Here is a 20,109-nt window from a genome sequence, read left to right as displayed (position 1 = left end):
CACACTGCAAATTGTAGTGATGCAGTTGTAATTAAACATCATTTCAAATGTCATATGATGATGTCTCTCCCTTCTTCACGTCTTTCTTCCTTCTCTTTTTTCTGCCTCACCACATTTACTTACTTGAATTTATAGTAAATACCCATCAAGTCAAAACAAGAAAGGAGAAGTGGACTTTGAATATTATGCCATTAAGAGTGAGGATTATTTTCTTACAGTTTGATGGCAAAGCATTTTGCTGACTGTACAATAATATTACAGTTGTGCTAAGAGAATACAATGTAGGTCAACACCAGACCACCAGAAAACAATCATTACAATATTTCCAGCTCACAGGAGAGCCATGGTTAGAAATTATAAAAACTTAAAACAGAATTTCTCATCATGGCAGAACTTTGCAAAAGAAAGTTCTGAATGGCTCGTTTGTTATCCAAGTAAAGAAAGCTGTTTACCAATGGTGAAATAACTATATTGTAACTAGTGGCAGCAGCCAAAGAAAATATGTCCAGAGAAAAAAAATTTGTTTAAGACTTTTAGCTTTCCAATGAGAAAAGTTGCTCAGAGAATTGAAGATACTGGGAGCAATATCACTAGTCAATTAAAAAATAAGACAAATAATTTGGAGTGGCTTTTCTTGGCTCTTGATGAGCCCACAGATATTACTGATACTGCCCAGTTGGTGTTATTTATTCAAGGAGTCACTATGGAGTTCAAAGTGACTGAAGAATTAACCTTGATAAATTATCTGCAGGTGGGAATATTTTTAAAAATTTTGAGAAAACTATTTTGGTACATCCTGAGGGAGAATCCGCTAAAATGTGTTGCAATTGATAGTAGTAAAAGTATGGGTGGATTAGTAAAGGCTTATTTGGACAAATTCACTAAGCTTGAGAAAATGCGAGTTGCTTATTGCTTGTGGTTATTAATTGTATTATTTATTAACAGGCGCTTTGCAGAAAATAATTGCATCCTTTGCTTTTGTGGACATTATCATAGTTAGTTCCATGAATTTTTGTCAGAAAAAGGAGCTGAATATCCTGATTTGTGCTACACAGCAGTTCAAGGCAGTGGTAGAGTTTTATCGGAATTTTTTTGAGATTAGGGCTGAGATTATTATTATTTTTTTAATTTTAGGGAGAGGTGAAGAGAAAAAGAAAGAGGGAGAAAAACATTGATGTGAGAGAGAAGTGTTGATTGGCACCTTCTATACATGCCCCAATTGGGAACCAAACCCACAACCCAGGCATATGCCCTGACAGGGGAGCTAACCAGCAAATTTTGGTTTGTGAGACAGTGCCTAACCAACTGAGCCACACCGACCAGAGCTGAAATTTTTTTTAATGAGAACTGCCTTCAACTACTGTTGAATACTGAATTACTTTGGAAATTAGTTTTTGCTGATGTTTCTTAATGAATTCAACCTAAAATTACAAGGCCAAACTGCTCTAATGAGAAACTCAACACTGCTATAAAGTCATTTTGACAACTAATATCATTTAAATGTGAAGCTGACTTATACGCTTCCAGTGGTTTCAAAAGGCAAAACAAGAAATGAGATCTCTATTTTCCTGCACATTTGCAGTGGATATATTTTCTGAGTTAAAACTTCAGTTCCAGCAGCATTTTTTAGACCTCAGTGCAAATGCAAAAAAAATTCTGTATTTCAAAATCCATTTAACTGAGCATTTGAGGAGTTTCCACCTAGCCTTCAATTGGTAGTAATTAATCTGCAATGTGATGATATGCTAAAAGACAAATATCAATAGGAAAATGTAAGAGAACCATAAATGTCTTGCAATCAGTATGCTCAATTAAAATTATATGCTCATGAATTGATATCTGTATTTGGCAGTACTTTTCAAAGATGCAATATTCATCTTTGAGTTGAAGTACTCAATGAGGTCAAATCTCATTACAGACCAGCCCTAACAGATGAGCATTAGCAAGTAGTGTTGATAATAGACCAATTACATTTGAATCCCAATTAAGTGAAATGTTATCATCCCCAAAAGAATTTTATTATTCTCATTATAAACCTATATTATAAAAATTATACTAAATTATTATTATATTTTGAATTTTATCAGTAAAAAAATGTGTGGAAGTTTGTTTTCTTTCTCATTATACAAGTTCTTGTATAAAGCCCCTGACCTAGACTGCTCTTGTCTTTCTGTGTGTCAGAAGACAGCCCAGAGTCCTCGAATGGGGAAGTCCCAGGCACAGAGCCAACAATCTACAGAGATCTTTGTACATTACAAATGGAACAATGAAAGCTTTTAGAATTTGGTCAGCTGACCTGTCAATGCAACTGTCTCTTAGTAAAACCTGGCACATGAACAAAATAGGGTGCCTCTTTTCCATCATATCTGTATTAATGTTTTAGGGCTGCCACAAGTTAACACAAACTAGGAAGGTCCAAACAAGAAAAATTCATTGTTCTACAGTTCTGGAAACTAGAATTTTGAAATCCAGGTTTTGGAAGGTCCATGCTCCCTCTGAAGCCTCTAGAAAAGAATACTATTTTGCCTCTTTCTAACTTCTAGAGGTTGCTAGAAATTCTCAGCATTCTTCGGCTTGTAGCTTCATCACTCCAATTTCTGCCTCCGTCATCATTTGGCCTTCTTTCCTGAGTATCTCTGTGCCCAAATCTTTCCTTATAAGGACACCAGTCACATTGGATTTAGAGCCTACTCTGCTTCAGTATGACCTCATCTGAACTTAATTAATTTCATCTGCAAAAACCCTATTTCCAAAAAAGCTCACATTCTGAGGTTCTAGGTAGACATGAATTTGGCAGGGGTTGGGGGAACAATTCAATGCTATATTTTAGCAGTGAGAAGGAGAAAATGATCAGAATGGTGGCTGACCAGAAACTTCAGGATATGTGGTAGACAGATACCCCTCCCCCAATCCCTGAAATAAATAGATCACCTCCTAATCCCTGAAATATAGGAATATTTTGCTTTATATGTCAAAAAAACTTTGTTGATGTAATTGAAGTAGGGATTTTGAGACAGGGAGATTATCCTGGATTATTTAGATGTATCCAGTGTAACAAAGGTCCTTATAAGAGCAAGGCAGGAGGGTCAAAGGCAAAAGGAGATGGAATTATAGAAGCAGAAGTTGGAATGACAGGCTTTAAAAATGAAAGAAGGGGCAATGAGCCAAGAAATGCCAGTGGTCTGTAAAAGCTGGAAGAGAAAATAGATGCCTCTGGGGCTTCCACAAGGAACATTGTCCTACTGACACTTGAATTTTAGCCTCGTAAGAGTCATTTTAGACTTCTGAACCCAGAAATGTAGAAGAATACAATAGTATTGTTTTAAGCCACTAAGTTTGTGGTAATTAGTTACAGCAGCTAAAGAAAGCTAATACAAGTAGAGAGTAAACTAAGCTGGCACTATAGTGCATGGGGCATGAGTCTTGACGGCCTATGAAGGAAAGGAAACAGTAGAGGGATGGTAGATAACATGTGAGGGGAATGGGGGAAACAGTGGAGAGATGGAGGGACGGGCTGATGCAAGAAAGATCATGCAGGAATGTCTGTGTGTGAATCTGGGCAGTTGAGAAATCAGAGATCCTGCTGTTCTGCTGTTACAGGCATGTGTGCTTTAGGAGATCATTTAAAAGACAGGCAAATTCTAGTTTTGGTCTGAGATTTTAAATAAAAATGATTTGAACTTGTAGAAAAGAGATGTGTTTATTTTTAAATTAACAACAGAACTTAGGATGTACACATAGTTTTTCAGATTCAAAACAATGATCTTCGTAATCATTGTTCCTTCCAAATGGCCTCCCCCAGATACCCTGGTTCACTTTACAAAACACACGAATGTTGAAAGACCCTCTCAAAGTTTTGTGTCTAAGGATGTTAAAGGCTCCATTTTGGCTTCAGAAGCTAAGAAATATTTGGAGCCAGGCAAACATTTCATATGTGAGATGTTCCCTGAATAGGAGGATTTGCACACAAGTATAGAAAAGTGTCAGGGCAGGATAAGGAAGCTGAGTGTTAACCACTGGCTAAGGAGCTTGGATCAGAATCTCTTAGCTAAAAATAAACTCTGTGCTAGCCAGCTCATTCTGTCATGATCCCAAACTTCTTAAGAAACAGTAATGCTGAAATTATTTTTCAGACATAGTAAATTAAGAGAACATCATGCCAAAGAGAGGATAGAAGATCAGATACCCAGAAAAGGACTTAAAGACTGTTTAAAATTTATAATAACAAACTTTTTTTGAAAAATAAATTATAGTAGATACAAATTTCTTTTTTTTTAATACTTGATTTATTTACTTTAGGGAGAAACACTAAGGCAGGAGAGATTCTGGAATAGTGTCCCCAGAGAGTCTAAAAAAATAATAAATTAAAAAAGTAATAAGATTTATATCTTTTTGGGATGGATATAGGAAGTTGCTGCATGATCATAGACAAATAAATGAGATCAGGGCTTTATGAACTTGACTGACAATGGTTTTGAAGTCCTTTTATCCAATCAGAAAGCTTTAAAAAATACTGCTTTTGAAGTCCTTTTATCCAATCAGAAAGCTTTAAAAAATACTAATGCCCAGGCCCCAAATACAGATATTCTGATATAGTTGGCTGAAAAACAAATGAGACTAAATGGGGTCTACAATTCCTTGGAACTGTAAACATTCCTTGATTGAGAGATAATTATGATCACTTAATTTTAATAAAATTATGATCTAATTTTAGAGTTATGATAAAAATCTTATAATTATGACTGCTTTAGTGGCCTGAATTCTTTAACAGACTGTATTTAACAAATAATACTTATCACATACTAAGCATGCAGACTTACCCTTAAGAAACTCCAGTTCAGTAGGGAAGTGACACATGTAAAAAAAGGTAATTCTCATGCTGTGTGACATGTATCAGAATATAATTACGTATAAATTAAAGACTTAAAGACACAGTACAAAGAGAGGAGAGGTTAGAGTTATTCAGGGTGGGGTGAGGGGTGATATAGAGAAAAGAGAAGGCTCTGGTCTTACCTGAGTTTGGAAAGCTAACTACAGTTTGTCAGGTTGGCAGGAAGAGAGGGCATTTCTATACCCAGGAAAAGCATGTGAAAAATCATAGACATGAAACAGCTTGATCAGAATATGACCATGAGTATTGCTGGCGGGTAACATTTGGGAGATATAGCAGGAGCTGGGAATGGCAGAAGGTAGGAAGTGACGCTAGAGAGTCAGGCTGCCTCCCAGAATAATGGTGGACCTTTCGACCTTTCAAGTCTCAGAAGGTACCTTCTCAGGTGGATGGACAACAGTCAGAGCGTTCTCAGAGCTGGGAGGTGATCAGACTTGCTATTCTCAGGATCCCTCTGGAAGCCCTGGGAAAGATGAGCCTAGGAGGAGTGAGACTGGAGGCAGGTAGATGAGGAAGGCTGCTGCTGCCAAGCCCAAGTGGAAGACTTGAGCTAATGACAGGCAGGCAGGAATAAATATAAAAGGAGACCAGGAGTCAAATTGACTTCTGTTTTTTTTTTTTTTGTTAAATCAGCCAGAGGGCTTGTGACACCCATCAGGCACTAAACATTGAAGCACAATTTATTTTATAGAATGAGCCATACAGGAACAGATATCCTCAGGTCACCTCAGCCTCAAATGTATAGATGTGGAGATAGGGGTATGTAGTACGTGTGTAGGTTTCAGGGTAGAATAGGGGAATGGAGTTATGGCTCTTTCTTTGTTTTGTTTTAATGACAGTAATATACAGCATGATTTTCCATCCTAACCATTTTTAAATGTACAATTCAGTTTACTTACTTTGCTGTGCAACTATCACCACCATCCATTTCCAGAACCCTTTTCATCTTGCAAAACTGAAACTCTGTCCCATTAAATTCCTCATTCCTCTCATCCCCAAATCCTAGCCAGCACCATTGTTCTACTTTCTGCTTCTGTATTAGGTGAAATCCTACAGTATTTATCTTTTTGTAACAAGCTTATTTCACTTAGCATAATGTTCTCACAAGTCATCATGTTATAGCATATGCCAAAATTTCCTCTTTTTTTTTATGACTAGATACTATTCTGTTATATACTACATTTTGTTTATCCATTTATCCATTGATGGATACTTGGGTTGCTTCCACCTTTTAGCCATCGTCAATAATGCCACTACAAACATGAGTGTACAAATATCTCTCCAACACCTTGCTTTCAATTCTTTTGGACATATACTCAGAAGTGCTATTGCTGGGTCATATGGTAGTTTTACTTTTAGTTTTTTGAAGAACCACCATACTGTTTGCCACAGTGGCTGCCCTGTTTTACATCTCAACAACAGTACACAAGGCATTCCGATTTCTCCACATTCCCACCAATACTTGTTATATTCTGTGTGTTGTTTTGTTTTTAATAGGAGCATCCTAATGGGTGTGAGGTGGGATCTCATTGTGGTTTAGCGGTGGCCTTTTGCTCCAGCTTCCATTAGTTAAAGCAGCTACAACCTCAACCCTCAAATCATCCCTGATAGTTCAGAGATCTGTGGGGTTTTCTGATGCACTGCTCTTGCCCTCGCTTTTACCCGGTTACTGTTGTGATATCCATGTCATACTATTGCTGAGCCAATATCAAAAATGGTCACTTCTGCCAGCCCTTATGACATTCCACATTGGCAGGTGGCTTCTTATTTTTCTGCTCCAATAGCCATCAGGCTGGACTAGGCAACCACATCCTCTCACTGTTCATCAGTTCCCAATAGAGCTTGTGTTCACAGCCTCTTTCCCACTGATGCTCTGAACCAATCATTTGACTTGCATTTCAGTCCATTGCTGCCCCCTCACTAACTACCTGACACAAGAGGAAGGGCCAGAAGATAAGATGGAAGATAAAAAACTGTGCTGCTCTCCAACACTGCCCACCTTTGCAGGCTAACCCTGTTCTCCATCACTCTCTCCTCCCCTGGCGCAAGTCCCTTTCCCAGCCCAGATATTGTCCTAGAGATGGAGAGCAGTCCCAATTTCCACCCACTTGTAGCTTTAGCCCTGCCGGATGGCTGCAAGCCCCACAGAACCCAACCACTGTTGACAAGAAACGTATGGGGCTTTTCTGCAGATAAAATCCTGGTGGGCCGATTCAGAAATCCTGAATTCAACAAGGGTACGAACATGGGTCTTTCTGCTACCCTCCTGCTTTGATATCATAGGGATTTTAGGCAAGAGTACTAGAATTTAAACATAGTCTTCTAATGTAAAAATTATTCATGTTTAAATATTGTAAATGTTATTGCAGTAGGTCAAAGTAATATTTCCTGTAAGTTATTTCCTACTCACTTCTGTACTCACACCTGAGGCTTGGGGGTCTGTATTAGTTTCCTAAGAGTGATGCCACTAATTACCACAAACTAGGTGGTTTAAAACAATAGACATTTATTCTCTTACAATTCTAGAGGCCAGAAGTACAAAATTAAAGTGTCAGCTGGCTTAGTCCTTTCTGGAGGTTCTGTGGAAGTGTCTGTTCCATGCCCTCTCTAGATTGTGGTGGCTGCCTGCAACCCTTGGCGTTCTATGGCTCATGGCGGCGTAACATACTGCCAGTGTCTTCCTCCATCTTCACATGTTCTTATTCCCAGTGTCTCTGTGTTAAATTTCTCTTTTCACTCTCATATAAGGACACTAGTCTTTAGATTTGGGTCCCAATCTAAATTCAGGATGATTTTTGTCTCAAGATCCTTAATTAATTATGTCTGCAAGACCTGTTTCCCAACAAGGGCCACATTCATAGGTATAAGGGATTAGGAATTACATGTGTCATTTTGGGGCCCCTATTTAACCCACCACAAGGCCCAATGTTATTTCTGCACCAACTGTGTCCTAAAAAAAACTTATCTGATAATTTGCTGTTTGAAATAAACTTGGAGATGGCTTCCTTTTGCCTTTGAGGTTAAGAAGATCATTTTCAGTGGTCTGAAGAGTACTTATCATTAATGGGGGTTTAGAGTCTCTCTCTCTCTCTCTCACACACACGCACACACACACAGAAAACATTTTATTGTAATTTTCTACTTGAAATAATTTTCCCATTTTCTGAGGTAAATTACCCTCTCAATTTTCTACAGGCTATGCCATCTTCTACCTTCATTCATAATCAGACCCTCATTTCCAAAGAGTGTCTCCTACCTCTATTCCTTAAGGTACAGGCAGATCGGGAATAGGGCATGCCTCTTCTAAGCATGTCCCTTCCTACTTTCACAGAGTCCAGCTACAGCCACATGCTCCTCCTGCACAGAAGCCATCAGGAAACAGCAGCTGGGATGCTGGAGCTCTTTAGAGTGGTATGGTTAGTTCTCATGTCTCTTTCCCCACAGGCTTTGCCATTTGATAAATGTATAGCATTGGTTGCAATTATCAGTTTCTACTTAATAACCAGAAGAATTATTACTTACATATAACATCCCAGATTGATGACTTGGAGCCTTTTATCAAAAAGAAAAAAGACTCAGAGATGAAATTGTTTCCACTCTCAAGTTCTGCCTGAATAGAATCAAATAGTCATTCTCAGAAAAGACTTTGAAATAAGGATGTCCTGGCCAAGAGAGAATAATCTAAAGTCTACAGAGACGAGACACCATACCCAGCAAGGAAACAAAGTCTCCTGGGAGAAATCAGATGACAAGGAGATGTGCAAGTCTAGAGAGTGAGAGGGAGAGAGAGAGATGTTGTCAGGCTGTTTCTAATAGCACCTGTCCTGCTTGTCACAAGGTGCTTGAGGATAATACACAGATTGAACTATTCTAATGGTTGCCTTAATTTCTGTTCCTTTTACCCAGCACTTGTACCCAATCTGTGTTAGAAAATAACAGAGACTAGAAAAAAATAGTGGCTGAATATCATTGAAGGGTCCTTTGGCCTCAGTTGTGAGTATGCAAAATACAGAGTTTATTCTTATATTATTTAGTTATTAATTATTGTATTATTTTCCATATGAACCACTGTAAACCTACTTTTGCCCTACCCTCTATATAAAACTTCTGCATATAATAGTTCTCTTTTTCTTAATTCTTACAGGAAGATCTTTCCCTCTAACAAGAATGTGGCATTTCTCTCTAAAATAGTCTCTGTTGTTTAAAACTTGGCTTTAAGGTCCACAAAGAGAAGTACTTGACTGTATACCCCAAGTCAAGATTCCGTGGCAGGTCTCCTTCTTTTTTCCACAATGTCTCCCTTCCAGGATTCTTCTAATGTCCAAATCTGAAGAAGTTCTAAAGCTTTCAAGCAGTCTCCTGTTTCATGCCAAGTCAACTTGGAATTCTCTCCCTAACAGTGCTGCATTTCCTTTAATATTTATGATTTTAGTGTATTGAAGATTTCCAAAGGAGCTATTATTGTCCTTACACATGCTTAAATATTTGCCCACCCAGCCTACAGACTTCCTGACACATACCAGGGAGCTGCATACATTTCCCAAGTATGTGGGTGAAAGGCTATTTTTTATTATTTGGGTCAGGCACATAGTATTTATAAACACCTTAATTTGATATTTATTTTCTTTTTAATCCTAAAGTCTCTCCAACAAAATTTAGGGGTCAGAAACATTTATTTGTGAATGATATTATTTATTATTCAAAATAAAGAAAAAGTTCTTAAGAACTTACAGTAAATATCATTTCAACCAATATGGGAAATAACATTAAAGGTGGAAATTCCAAAATGGTTTGCTAATTTCACAAAGATTACATTGTGCTGATTGTGGATTTTTTAAAGAATTTACTCCGCCAATCCCTCCTGCCAACTAGCTCTGTGACTGGGGCACATCATCTCTCAGAGTTTACCATTCTCATTTGTAAGTGGAGCTGTAATACCTATGTTCAGGATAGTTGTAAGATTACAGATAGTGCCTGTGAGAGGTGTGGCGGGAAGCCTGGCAGGACAGGCTCAATAAACACTGTTCTATTATGAGTTCCTCATATTTCTTACTACTTCTATATGCATTGCATCTCAAGGGTGGGGACTTTTGTAAGTCAAATGACATCCATACAGGACTACCCAAAATGCAAATTTTTTTTCTCTATGCTTGAGGGAAGTAACTTCCCTTGTTTACGTATGAATAAGGCCTAATACAGTAGTAATCAATCAAATGAATTACTAAATGTGATGGTAGAGAATATCAAGGATTTGAGTCAATAGTGTAGTGCAGCCCACAGAGAGATATTTAAAATTCTTTCCATTTTATGCTTTGTAGATATACTTATTGCAAACCTTAGGTGTCAGGGTGCGAGGCTCAGGTACACAGTGATGAATCAATCACACATGATTCATAATTTCATGATTCTTCAAGTCTTAAACAAATACAGATTTACATGTACATGGGTGGGCAAAAGTAGGTTAATAATAATGACAACAACAATGTATTAATTAATAAGTAAATAATAATGCAAGAATAAACTCTGTTTCACATACAACTGTAAACCTACTTTTGCTCACCCCTGTATAATTACAAATTGTAGTAAGTACCATGAAATAAAGGACTATGGACTATGAGAGAGTATGCTAGGAGACAAAATTTAGATTGGGGCATTGGTCAAAGCAGGCCTCTGTCAGGAAATGACCTTTAAGCTATGACCCATAATAGGACCTAGCCAGGAAAACAAGAAATGCAAAGTGCATTCGAAGTGGAGGCTGGCAAAAGCATATCTAGTTTGAAAGTGGGTTCCAATTACAGAGGAGAGCATGAAGAAAAATGGCTTTAGAGAAGGGACAGGGTGGAACCTTCCAGGATCTTGTGGTCATATTACAGATTCTATATGTTATCCTGGGTACAATGGGGATCATAGGAGTGTTTTGAGCAGGGGAATGATATGATAAGATTCCCCTGCTCATCAGATCCCCCAGGATTTTTAGAAGACATTATAGCTGCTGTGCATAGAATGAATTGGGATTGGGGTGGGAAGAATAAAGGGGACACAGTTTAAGCCAAAAGACCAGTTGGAAGGTGGTGAGAGACAAGCTGGCTTGGTGTAAATTGGGGGCAGAGCTGAGAATAGCTGCTCCTGTATGGATCACAGGAAGAAGTCTGATGATGGAGAGATGGAAGATGAGTTCCAGGTTTCTTACTTCAGCAGCTGGGAAGCATGTTAGCAGAGCATCATAAGAGTGGTCTTAAGTTGGCCATAGATTTCAATTCCTGCTATTTTGGGTGTTAAAGCATATATTTTGGAAATTTTGCTTAGGATTTTCTTTCTTACTTGTTTTGCTTCTGTCAGGTTGCTTAGCTATTATTGTTGGCAGAGAAAACATCACCAGGTGTTAGACTGGTGGAGTCAGACACAGCCTTGGATCAGCAACCTTGGTACTTGAGTTCTGGCTATGAAAGAATTTAGACCCAAGACTTAAACTATAAGAGAAAGTTTGTTTAGAAAGTTACAGAGGTAGAAGAAGTGATCCATAGAAGAAATGAGCTCAGGAAACAAGTTACAGAGGAAAAAGAAAGGTCCTTGGAACTTATGAGAAAGAGGCAAGAAAAATTCTGCCAAGGGAAGGCGATGGGGAAAAGCATGGGTGTGTTGGTTTCTCAATCTTGAGGGCATTTGTCTGGAAGTCTCAGAGGAGGATCAAAATAGAATCATCTGTCCAGGTGTGTCCTTTCAAGGTAATGGTTTCCACTGATTGGTTGGCACCAGGGCAGAAGGTTATTAGTCAGTGCAGCGGGTCCTGATGTCAGTCAGCCATGGCGTTGCTTGTCTGGTTCTGCTGCTTTTCTGAGCCTGGAACTGAAAAAAAACTGAGGCCTAGATGTATTTGATGTGGGTCAGAACCTCATTGCCCTACAGGTTTAATGCTTACTGGCTATTCTCTGGTCCCATTGTTTGTTCCCATCTCTAAGGAGGTCTAACCTGCATGACTAGCAGCATACCAGGGGAGAAAATGTCAGGAGAGGGTCTGAATCACATGAACAACAGTATGTTAGGGGAAGAAATGTTACCCTGGGGGCAAGATTCTTGTTTTCTCAGTTTTCCCTGTTGCTAGGCACCCAAGGCTTTTCACCTCAGCGACCTTCTGTGCCTGGCCCATGGTCCTGCTCTGCTCATGTCTGTCTGCCTACCAAATTACCATCTTGACTGTCTAGTTGATTGTCCTCAATTCTTTACTTTCAACAAAGCAGTACATCCTAATATAGAACTAGTGGGTTATGTATGTACATAAACTTCTTCTCTGCCTTAGTCACAGTCACTAACCTTTAATAACCACTGCTTTAGAAGATTCAAAACTCCAACAGGATTGTTCTCATTGTTCTCTAAACATCTGCCCCTTTTTTCCCTTGCACCTTTGTTCTTATCTGAAATGTCCTCTTCCTTCCTGTCTGCCAATGAGAAGTCTGATCATCCTTTTAGATTCAGTTCATGCCTAATGCCTCACCCCAAAGAGTGTAAATTCCTTGAAGGCAAGAATGGAGTCTTTATATGCCTACAGAAGCTTTCATGAATCCTGACATATGGTCAAAGTTCAAATAATGTTTTTTTGGTTAAATGGCTGAGTTCATGTCAAGTCAGGCTGGTGAAGGAATTATTCAGGGTGGGGTGGGACATTAAAACAACTTATACTACCAAGTGAAAGTATTCAACTACCTGACTAAACAGAAACAATATTAAGTTTTAACGTATTCCATGCATATCACAAAATAATTTTTTTATGGCCTCTGTTCTTTCCAATCTGCCAATGAATATCAGAGATGGAGCCTTGTGATTTTTAATGCTATCTGTTGCTGTACTTTCTAGACTCACATTGTTCATTTTTGTTTTTCATTCTCTGAAATACATTTATCAAGGCAACTCCTGGGCATAGGTCCAAAAAACAGCTTAAAAAAAACCCCAAGGAATTAAAAGCACCAAGCAAATTTTCAGTTGCAGTAATAAGTATTAAGCAGATATCATTTAGTTCCAGGTTGTGATTTGGACAACCAAAAATTAACTCTTGCCCGTTTGAATATTTATGGAGCTGGGACACCACACTAGTGTCTGTCTAAATTTTTGTTAGCCAAATCCCCCATCCAAAGTGTGCCAAATCATGACACATGTATCTTTAAAACATGTCTAAAGTAACTTTCCTTTCAGAATTTGGAGAATTTTCAAAATAATATGGAGCCCACTTACACTGTTATTGTTACTGAACAAAAAATGAAGTGTGGCTGCCCACTTCCAGCAATAGGCAAATTTGGGAGGCAAAACTTGGTGAGGAAGAAAAGAGGTCTTTATTAAAATACTGTACAGTTTGGGAGGACAGGCGACTCCCTGTCTCCAGGCTCATCTCCTCTGCAAAACACAAACAAACCCCAGCAATTTCCAAAAAGCCCAAAGGCCAAAACAATGCTCAAAATTCCTGCTCTATCCTTTTCTGTCCTTTGGTGCCCAGGGTGCCTAAGTGTGAAGCTCTCTGGCCTCAGGCTCCCCCCTGGAGTCTGCATGTATTGTGAGAGCTGTCCTTTGCCACATGGCTTCCAGGGCTAGTTGATCCCGCAAACGCTCTGGTCAGCACATACAGGAGGTGGGTCCAATAGAGTGGGTCTTTCCATTCCCTCCATTCACATCTTCCCACCCAAATGTCTACAGTTCTGAGGAAGGGTCCAGCCCTCCAACCAATCCTGTCTTCTTCCCAGGCTAGACTGACAGGTCTTCTCTGGCACAGCATCTGCCCCTGCTGCCATGTTGACCTCTAAGATCTCTTGTGTCTGCATCCCCTGGTCTCATCCCCACCCAGGAAGCAGAAGGGAGTAGGGAGAGCTTTCCCTTAGCCTCACTACCCTTGCACATACTCAGTTCAAGACCTCCCCACACCCACCGAGGGTGGTGGAATCTGTCCTCTTGTGCTGCATTAGTTGGGTACACAGCTTAGCCCTCACAGCCTCAGGCGTCCTCCTCCTGTGGCCCCTTCCTTGGCCTCACTCACACTTGTGGTACCAGCCAGGTTATGCCAGTATCATTATAAAGCTAGACTTGTACACTTTTGATTTAGGAGCTTAAAGTAAAAAATGGAAAGACAAAGTCAATATGGATACAACCTAATTTTTGAATTGCATTTTATTGTCCTCTTTCTGGAAATAATTCACTCAGAATTCTTTGAACTAGTAATAAATTCTTCTCTTTCTTTTTTGTCTGGGAGTTTTGACATCTAGCTCAGTGGTTCTTAACTCCAGCTCAGGTTAGAATTACCTGTGGAACTAGCACCCAAGAACTGGGGTAATTCTAATGTGCAGCCAGGCTTTAAGACTGAGGTGGTTCACGAAATGTTAACACTCCATAACATATGCATCTATCTAAGCACAATGGAACTGAATTGCTCATAGCAGCTTTCATTATAACATCTTCAGTCTAGAAACAACCCAAATATCTATCAAAAGTAGAATGAATAACTAAATTGTGGAATACTCATACTAGAAAATACAATACAGCAATGGAAATAACTGAGTTAACAGCTACATAAAACAGCACAGATGAGCCTCATAATGTTGAATGAAAGAAGTCAAACATTAAAAATGCATATGGTTTCATTCTATTCTTATAAACTTCAAACAATTCCAATGTATAATTTTAAAAGTCAGAATATTGGTTCAGTGTGGAGAGGGAGATGGACAGTGATTGGGAATGATCACAGGGAGAGAATCCATGGGGATGGTAATGTCTTATTTTTTGTGCTTTGGGGAAGAGAGAGGCCTAAGGTTATACAACATAAAAATGATTTGCTTTATCATTTCAGTGTGTTCTAAAATCTATACACTGAAATAGTCAAGGAGGTTCACCTCTAATATCAAACAATATAATCTTTGGAAGAAGGTGTTTGGCCAAAAAAATGATAATGAGATTGTATAGTGACTTCACTGTAGGTCTTGATTATCTGCTATTCTTAGTCTTTTAAATATAATGTAATCTTTGAGACAGACCTACTTAAGACAATGTTTTAGATATTAATATATTAATTGCAGTAAATAGGGTCCAAATAAATCTGTTCATTTGATTCTGTTTTAAAGCAAGTAGCTCATGGTATAAAGCCAATTATGTGATTTTCATATAAATGTAATATCTTATAGACTCACATTATATTATAGATCTTAGCAGTGTTAACACTGTACAATTTTAAATCACCCTTAATATCCTGAGGGTAACTAATAAATTTATGAGTTAAAATTTTTTTTGATTTAAATGATATTGGACTGAATTATTTAATTCACTTCTATATGTTATCATTTTCTGATTATGACAGAAATATGTTTATTGTAGAAAATTAAGAATATAATAAGAAATAAAAATGCTCATAATTCAACCATCTGGAAGTAAGCACTTTTAACACTGTGGTATAATTTCTCTCTCAGAATGAGAAAGGATGCTTATATTCAGGCATTTAAACAAAACTAGCTATGTTGCATTGTGTCCCACATTTTCCTTTAGTGAGATAAGCATTTTCATAAGTCATAAATGCTCTGCCAAGCTCTGAATTTTAAAGGTGACATAACATGCCATAATTTATTCGAACTCTGTCGAACATTTAGGTTTTTCTTTTCTTTCTTTTTTCTTTTTTTTCTTCCATTAGATGCTAAAAATGGAATGAACCTTATCTGGTGGAGAAAACAGGTTAAAGTATAGGTTGTATTTCAATTAAAGAAAAAGAATTACAGCAGGTGATGTGAGGCGGAGGAGCTGACACAGCCAAATTTTGCTATGCCTTATCAATTGCTGACATTTTTTTGCATCATTCTCTCCCTCCTTGTCTTCTTTTTTCTCCCCTCCCCTGTTCCCTACTTCCATTCCCTGTCCTGCTTCTCCAGCAATAAGCCTCCTTCCTGTCCACCACTGCCCCAGTTACTCTCCTGCCTTCAGGAGTTTGTGGCTTTTCTGCTCGGATCACTTTTCTCTCCTGTCACTACATGTTTCCCTCACTTCCTTGAAGTCTTTGCTCAAATGTAACCTTTTCAGTGAGACCTTCTTTGGTCACCATATCTGGCATTTCACACATATAACCCCATTTCTATCATCTCTCAAGGTTTACTTACTTTTGCATTCTAGCGTTTAATATCTACCATAGTTTCTATTTCAGTTCTTTGTCCTTGTTGGTCTCTCTCACTGGAGCATAAGCACCACTGTTTCTTTTGTTCCCTGATGAATCCTCAGTGTCTGCACTGTGCCTGTCTCATTTTAAATGCTCAAAAATACCTGTTGAATGAAGCAATGTCACCATCATCATAATCATCATCAGTAGCCTGTCTCCAAAAGGAATCTCTTATGGAATACCCAAACTGAAGGGAGACTGATAATCTGATCAGAGAGATTGGATACATAAATTAAATATACTCCATCATTTAAAGTGAGTGACTGTATCATCAGAGACAGGTCAACCATGAAGCTGAATAGATTATCTTTGTTTCTGTCACCAAACATAAAAGCGAGACAGGAAGCTGGAAAACTGCTTTAAGTACATAATTAACCATATTTAAATGATCCAAAGAAGATTTGTGAAGGAAAAAGAAGTTTAGGATTAAGAAACTGCTTAATCTTCCCAATTCTTGCAAAATATCAAGAGTTATTTTTTAAGATGACGAGCTTATTTTTATCAAGAACAAGACAGCCTGACCTAGCCAGTCTGCTACAGCAACTCTGCCAAAATCTAGTAGTGGATCAACACAACAATGCATTTTCTTTGTTTCTCCTCTTGGTAGTCACTGTAGAAGAAAACTGAGTAACCAGCTCCATTGCAAATATGCCATACGCAACCTTAGGCAGGCCTACAGCTCTGCTTAGCAATACTGGGATGATGTGGTTCTCAAAATTTCTGGTCTCAGCACTCCTTTTATACTAAGTTATTGAGGAACCTAAAGAACTTTTTTCATACATATCATACCTATTGATGTTTATTGTATTAGAAATAAAAACTGGAACATTTCACAATATTTAAATAATTAAATCGTTTGAAAATAGCACCAGTAAATCAACACTTTAACACAAATAACATTTTCTTTTTTTAAAATATTTTATTTTTAAATCATGTTTATTCTATTACAGTTGCCTCAATTTTTCCCCCTTTGCCTTCCTCCACCCATCCCACCCCTCTCTCTCACAGTCAATCCCCACTCTGTTGTCCATGTCCATGGGTCATTCATACATGTTCTTTGTTTAGTCCCTTCTCCTTCTTTCCACCATTACCCTCCTCCCCCATCCCCTCTGGTCACTTTCAGTCTGATCCATGTTTCCATGCCTGTGGTTTATTTTGTTAGTTAGTTTATTTTGTTGAATAGCTTCTACTTATAGGTGAGATCATATGGTTTTTGTCTTTCACCGACTGGCTTATTTCACTTAGTGTAATATTTTCCAGTTCCATCCATGATGTCGCAAAAGACAGGAGTTCCTTCTTTCTTTCTATTTTTTTAAATGCAGATTGATTGTATTTATTTATTTTTTAAATGTCAAAATCCATTATAAAATACTAAAAAATCTGAATCCATTATAAAGTCTCAGCAATTAAAACATGACACCAGCACAGAAATAATCAAGAGTAATGAAATAAAATGAGCATTCTAAAAACAAACATATATATCTTTCTAACAATGTAATATATGATTAAATTGATATTTCAGATCATTGGGGAAAATAAAGCTTATTCAACAAATAAGGAGCATGGACCACTATTACTTGAAATAAAATGAATATAGAGCCCTTTTCACACATTACACAAGAAATATTCAGGTTAGTTAAAAATCAATATGTAGAATCTAAGAAGTTTTCAGAGAAAATATAATATTTTTATTACCCTGTAGTAACATATTCAAACTCAGAAGCTATAGAGTAAAATACTGATAATATGACTATATTAAACATTTAAGACTATATAGTAACATACATATAAAAAAGGACAAGTAATACAATAGGAAAGTATTTGCAACACATCAATAAAGGGTTAATAGTTTTATTTTTTTAGGGCAAAAATTCTACACACAGTTATCAAAAAATGGATAAAGAATACCAAAAAGTCATTTAAAGCTTTGTAAAAATAATAGAAAGAGGCAAGAAATATACAAAACCAGGTTTAGTTTCAACAAATAATAGAATAACAATTAAAAAACTCATCACAATCAGATTAATAAGTATTAAAAATATTGGTAATATCAAGTATTGGTGATTGTGAAAGAAATTGGACATTCATAGACTCTTTTTCTTCACCTTAAAGCTGTCCCTTTAGCATATTTTGCAGTGCTGGTTTGGTGGAGGTGTATTCTTTTAGCCTCCTTTTGTCAGGGAAACCCTTTATTTCACCTTCCATTTTAGGTGAGAGCCTTGCTAGGTAGAGCAGTCTTGGTTGCAGGTCTTTGCTTTTCATGACTTGGAATATTTCTTGCCATTCCCTTCTGGCTTGCAGGGTTTCTGTTGAGAAGTCAGATGTGAGCTGTATCGGGGCTCCCTTATATGTTACTACCTGTTTCTCCCTTGCTTCCTTTAGGATTCTCTGTTTGTCTTTGATATTTGCCATTTTAATGATGATGTGTCTTGGAGTGGGCCTCATTGGGTTCCTCTTGAATGGGATCCTCTGTGCTTCCTGGACTTATGTGACTTTTTTTCTCCTCAAATGAGGGGAGTTTTCCATCATTACTTTTTCAAACAGGTTCTCTATCCCTTCCTCATCCTCTTCTCCTTCTGATATCCCTATTATATGGATATCATTACATTTCAGGTTGTTCTGCATTTCCATTTATACCTGTCCATTCTTTCTGAATCTTTTTCATTTTCTTGCTCCTTCTGGGAGCTTTTTTCTACTTTGTCATCCAGCTCACTGATTTGATCCTTGGCTTCATCTAGCCTTCTTTTGATTCCTTGTACTCTGTTCTTCAATTCAGAAATTGTATTCTTCACTTCCTCTTGTCTCTTATTGATAGTTTCTATGTCCTTTTTCATGCTGATATAGTTGGCAGTAAGTTCCTTGTAGTTTCCACGTAGATTTTAATAATTCTCTTTGAGCTCACTGAGCTAATTGAGCTACCTTAGAACCGTTGTTTGGAATTCAATATCTGATCGTTTACTTGCCTCTATTTCATTTAGTTCTCTTTCTGGGGATTCCTCCTTTCTCTTCGACTGGGGGACGTTTCTTTGTCTTCCCATTATTTGTGAGACTCTTCTTTTTTGCTTCTGCTTCTTAAGTTGATCTTCCTTGATTTCTTGACTTTGTGGTGTGACCTTCTATGATAGGAGATGCTGTTTTTTTCTTTCTGGATCTGCCTGTGATGATGTCAGATGTTTACCCTGTCTGAACTTAGGCAGTCTGTTCAAGACTTTCAGGGATCTCCTGTCTGTGGCTGTCTCCTTAATCTAGTCACTCTGCACTCAGCAGGCTGGCTTAGAGACACCATAGGGCACGGCAGTGTCCCTCCTGTGGGTGAGGTTATTGGGTCCTCTCAGGCTGCCACTCAGGGGAGTGGTTTGTCTGAGCCAGATGGCTGCTGCTGTATGGGGGAGCAGTTAGCACCAGGATCCTGCAGGCTACTCTCTCAGTTCTCTCCCTAAGGCTTCTGTCTCTAGTCTCTCTTCACATGTCTCTAGACCATTCTGCCCCCAATTTTTCCAGAGACCAGGGTAAGTGGCGGCATATAAAAATATATGCATTGGCCCTTTAAATGGTTCTTTGCATGTCCAGCCATCTGTCTCTGGCAGAGAGCAAGCCTGCTGCTTTTTGCAGGTGTCTGTTATCTGTGTACTTTTTGGGCTTTTTGCCGTAGGCTGAAGATTCCTGCTTATGGTTTAGATCCCACTCACCTCAGGTGGATACAACTGGCCGTTTCAATATCCTTTTGGTGCTGCCCCCCATGGGTGTCCTACCCATCTTCATGAGACTCTATTGTACTACTTACCAGTTAGATTGTGCTAAAGCTGCTCCTCTGTCTGTCTGAAGTTATGAGGCTCCCCTCTCTCTATTGTTCAGTTGTTTGTTCCCAGTGATTTCTCTACAATTTAGTTGTAATTCCAGGTTGGTCCTGGGAGGAGGTCAGTGTGACTTCCACTCACTCCTCCACCATCTTGATTCTCTAACACAAATAACATTTTCATGAAATATACAATATATTCCCTCAAAAACCTGTGAGGAGAATTGTTTTTGCATATTTTCCAATAAT

The sequence above is a fragment of the Pteronotus mesoamericanus genome, unplaced genomic scaffold (genome assembly GCF_021234165.1).
Source record: "Pteronotus mesoamericanus isolate MK-2021 breed Mesoamerican mustached bat unplaced genomic scaffold, CSHL_Meso_final scaffold_85, whole genome shotgun sequence".
Taxonomy (NCBI): Eukaryota; Metazoa; Chordata; class Mammalia; order Chiroptera; family Mormoopidae; genus Pteronotus; species Pteronotus mesoamericanus.
This window is presented reverse-complemented; position numbering follows the sequence as displayed.